We start from the raw sequence: 4,786 nt of genomic DNA, 5'->3' as shown, positions 1-4,786 counted from the left end.
AACCGTTTACTACTTCTATACGATTCAAAAGATTAATAAAATAAAGGAGAAACTGCCAGTGGCTCTGCCAGCAAAACCCTTCAACTGTTCAGCACAGGTTCATCAAAGGGATCACAAGGTCAGAAATGACAAAGAGTGGGGCTTTAAAATCACAGAAACCATAAGTTAACTCTAAATAATGATAAATTTAAGTCTAGATTTTGTTTGAACATTGTATGAAACTAACTAAAAGGGAGCCCTGGTGGTTCTCCAGTATTTTCACTGTATTTATTTATGTATATTAGCATTTTACAGATATTTTCTTTTTTTAAAAAAACTTATTAAAGGCTGACAAATGGTATTCATTTCTAAAATGTAATTTTGTGTTTAAAGAAGTGTCATAGATACAATATGAGGGAGAAGTAAAACAGGCATAACGTTGGTTTGTGATGTTGCAGAGCTCTGCACTGTCAAAAAAAAGAGAAAACTACAGTCTATCCAGCAGAGTTGGTATTCTGATTTGTTTGAACGTGAAAACTAAAATAGCTATACTTGACTTGAAAATACACATCAGACTAATCGTGTGTACCTCATTACATCTGAATTTGTAATTGTGAATTAGTTGAAAATGTAATTTGTTGTTGGTACAACAAAGTTGGAAAAAAACACAGGGTTTCCCAGAATACACTGCAGGGGCAAGTCCTCATGCTCTCGTTCCCTTGGCCTAAAACAGCTCAGCTACAACCTGCTGTAGCTCAACAGGTTGAACAGGGGACCCATAAACAGGTGCTGTAGTCCACGATGCAGCAGTCATGGGTTGGAGTCCAGCTGCTGGTCCTTTGCTGCAACTCCTTACCCCATTCTTATCCCCACTTTCCCGTCTCTCAAGAAAGTCAGAAAAAGGCCAAAAACATGATTTAAAATAAAGAAATGATCGTGAGGTTGATCAGTCTTTGGTAGCTCTGTGAATCACACTATTCAACTAATAAACAAGCTGATATTGGCCAAATGAAGAATTAACAGCAGTGACTATTCACAGAACAATGTAAATATTACTGGTAGAACAATGAACTATGACTTACTGCAAAAGGCTGCCTTGAAAGTTTTCTCAATTCTTCTTTTATTTTTTTACCACGTGTGTGTGTGTGTTTTTAGTCTCTGCTGACTAAAGAAACACAATGTGAGGATTTAGGTTGTGCAGCTTTCATTTTGGAGCAATCTTTGTGCAGAAATGCACTCAGCATAAAAAGGAACTTTGGTGCCTGTAGTAGATCCAGGGGCTGAAGGTGTCCTGTAACATGCAGCAACATGTTCTCCTCTGATGCTGCTCATTTATTTATTAGATCTTCTGTTCCGTCAGTGTTGAGGAGCAGAAATATGTGAAGCTCTAAACACTGAGGAAAGCAAACAGTGGAACCCACAGTGTGTGAGCAGCTTCACCACTGTGTTCACATGGATCCAGTGTAGTGTGATGGAATCGAGTGGACGACGTGAGGAGCAGAAAGTCTCTGATGGTTGAAATGTTGCTTTGTTTCTGTCTCCAGAGGAATTGGGACCTTCACTGAAGCCCGATCCACTGATCCAGGAGACTCCCAGCAGCAGAACTCCAAACGGTTTTCACACACACACACACACACACACACACACACACACACCTCCTCCACCATGCTCTCCCCTCTTGCTCCTCCCTTCTGTCCTCCTCCTCCGGTCTTTCCCCTCTTGATCCTGCTCTCTCTCCTCTGCCTTCTCCTCCTCTTCCACCTCTTGCTCCTCCTTCTCCTCTTCCTTCTCCTCTTCCTTCTCCTCTTCCTTCTCCTCATCCTCCTCCACCTCACACTCCTCCTCCTTCTCCTTCTCCTCCTCCTTCTCCTCATCCTCCTCCACCTCAGACTCCTCCTCCTTCTCCTCCTCCTTCTCCTTCTCCTCCTCCTTCTCCTCATCCTCCTCCACCTCAGACTCCTCCTCCTTCTCCTCCTCCTCCTCCTCCACTCTGTCCTTGCCAGTGGGACTCGGGTCAGGGTGCCTTTCAGAGGTGTGGGTGGATCTGGGGGGGATAAACGCCCTAACAGTGAAACTCCACTCTGGCTAAAGGTGAGAAGGATGCAGACAGCATGTCACGGAGGAGTAAAATGTGTGTCTGCGTCCCACTCTGGACCCACAGTGGAGTTCCACAGTGACAAGGACCAGAGTTCAGGGGAATCACACTGGGAGGGGGCCTGTGACAAGGTAAGTTGTAGGTTTAGATTTTAGATTTATCATACAAGAATTTTTTAAATCTCCAATAGGAGGTCATACATTTTGTGCAAGATTCTCACACGTTTTCCTGTTGTTGTTTTTCAGCCCAACGTTCTGATGGCCCCGGGACTCAAAACTGAAAGAAGGACGAGAAGAAAACCCCAAAGATGAGACCCAGCTCCAGCAGACACGCAAAGACGAGGAACCGAGCCCTCCAGAGACGACCCTAGAGACGCCAACCAGCCTGCAATGAGACAACGGGACAACTTCATAAGGAGGAGAATGCACTGGTAATTTACATGTGCTTTAGAAAGAATCACCCCACAGATACTGCATGTTTACCAGTATATTTAGTACACTGCATATCGCTGACTGAGAAAATGCAGTTCTGTCAGAATCAATGGAAAAATCAACCTACATGTGTTTTTTTTTTAATATATATATAGCTGCCTCCTGGGCACCAAATGATTTCAACAGGGATGGAACATCGAGGAGAAATAAGTCATTTCAAAGAAAAGCTGATGGGAAACATGTCCAGGACCAGTGCATGAGACGTGAGACGACTCAGCTAATACAAGGTGAGTCCATGGAGTGAACTGGCTCATTAGATACTTGATGTTAATATGAGCATATGCAGTTCTACGGCTCACATGTAATTATTTATCTGTGATTTAATGAACCTTCTTGCTGTGTTTTTGCTCTCTTTAGAGCTCTCTCTCCAAGACACCCAGTAAAATGAAGAATCAGATCAGGACAAGAAACTGGAGGAGCAGCCCCAGCATGTGAGCTATGGAAGAGGGGATACAAAACATGAGATGACAAAGAAATCAAATCCTATTGTGTTTCACTGTTTTCTGTATGTTGTGGCCTATAACAAAGGGCATCATCCATCCATTAGCTACACCTTTTGTCACCAGTCCATCTCAGAGCAATCACAAAAGACAGACAACCATTCACACTAACACTTCAGATTTAGTTTAGAATCACCACTTAACCTTGCATGTATGTGTTTGGATTGCAGGAGGAAGTCGGAGTACAAACGGAAAAGCCCACACAGTCACAGAGAGAACATGGACAGAAAGAACCAGACGACCAGCAGGTTGGTACCAATATAAATACAATGAACCTGGTGACAGTGTACTGTTACATACTGCTACTGAATGTGAATCTGACACACATATCTGTGATACTTTTCTTCCAAACTGTGACTTCATAATCTAAGAAACAAAGAAACAGTTCGAGAAGCCTCAGGACGATCAACAACAGAATAAACATGTCAGAAAACAGGAAGAAGATGACCAACAGCATCAAACAGAGAAGAAGAAGAAGAGGCTCCAGATTACTCCATACAGTAGGTAAACTCCTCAAATGAAACAGATGTCTACAGATGTGAGAAATGTTGGTCCATTCAGAAAATGTGCCTCATTTTGGTCCACAACCTCAGCATAAAGTGAAAGAACTATGTCAAGTACTACCTTTTCTCCAGACACACAGTTACTCCAACAGATAACATGACAGTTCCAGGAGCATGAAAGTGCCATCAGTTTCCTCTGGTGACCAGCACACTCTCCAGATCACAACCCAGAAGAGCACCTCTGCGGTGAAACGGAAAGAGTTCACAGCAGGACTGTGTGGCCAAACATCTAAAAAGGATTCAAGTGCAAACTCCACCTTTATCTGGGGACTGTCTGCCTTCAGAAAACATGCCGACCACGTCCACAGCATCCACACTGAGACAACTCAGGCTGTTCTGCAAACAAACGGGGCCCACCTGGTATTAGGTGGACTTCTAAACTAAAAAGGCCTGATCAGTGTACTCGTCATGCTGGTCTTGTCTTAATTAAATTTCAAGGGATACACATGCTGGCTCACTGGGAGGGGGGGATGATGTAGCAGTTATCATTTTTAATTGAATTTTCAGGTTGCTTGACACAAAATAATTTTTAATCACGCTATGTTGTTAATTAATTAGGCAATGTTAAATTCCAGCTGTAGTAGAGAGTAAGTGCTGACTCTCCTGTAGTATGATAAAAGGTATAGAGGCTGTACTTACAGAGTGCCTTTTAACTTAATAGTTTACAAAGTGATTTACAATTTTTGCCTCTCATACACCTGTTCATACAACGATGGTGGCAGAGCTGCCATGTAGGACACTAACCTGCTATCAGGAGCAACGTCGTATCAGTGTTTTGCCCAAGGACACTTCAGCATGTGGACAGGAGGGATTAAATCACCAACGCTGCAGAGTGGATAACCCACTCTGCCACCCCAGCCACAGCCTCGTCCAACTATCAGCTTTTATCACGGCCAGTCCAGACCATGCACAAAGCTTCACTGCAGTATGGCCTCCTCCATACACACATAGTGTCGTAATATTTTCATTGCCGTATAAGGAAACAGTCAGCACATCCAGACGACTCTCAAGCCATCCAAGTGAATAACTGCTGTGGATTTATTTCAGGAATATATTACAAAATATAGTCACATATAAAATCCTGCTGTCCTTCAATAAGCATTTCCACAGCGAATGCAAAGATTCTGAGTGGCTGACGAGAGCATTGGCTGATGATTG

At 43.1% G+C, this 4,786-nt stretch overlaps 1 long non-coding RNA gene across 1 annotated transcript; it reads left to right on the top strand.

Moving 5' to 3' along the window:
• The first annotated feature begins 2,499 nt into the window (after positions 1 to 2,499).
• LOC129347981 (uncharacterized) lies at positions 2,500 to 3,567 on the top strand. The gene is made up of 4 exons (XR_008600356.1): positions 2,500 to 2,792; positions 2,923 to 2,996; positions 3,236 to 3,313; positions 3,437 to 3,567. It is a non-coding gene; the product is annotated as an uncharacterized LOC129347981 (long non-coding RNA).
• Positions 3,568 to 4,786: the final 1,219 nt, after the last annotated feature.

Source organism: Amphiprion ocellaris, chromosome 22, assembly GCF_022539595.1.
Source record: "Amphiprion ocellaris isolate individual 3 ecotype Okinawa chromosome 22, ASM2253959v1, whole genome shotgun sequence".
Taxonomy (NCBI): domain Eukaryota; kingdom Metazoa; phylum Chordata; class Actinopteri; family Pomacentridae; genus Amphiprion; species Amphiprion ocellaris.
Note: the sequence above shows the minus strand (reverse complement) of the source record. Positions and strands in the feature narration are given on the sequence as shown.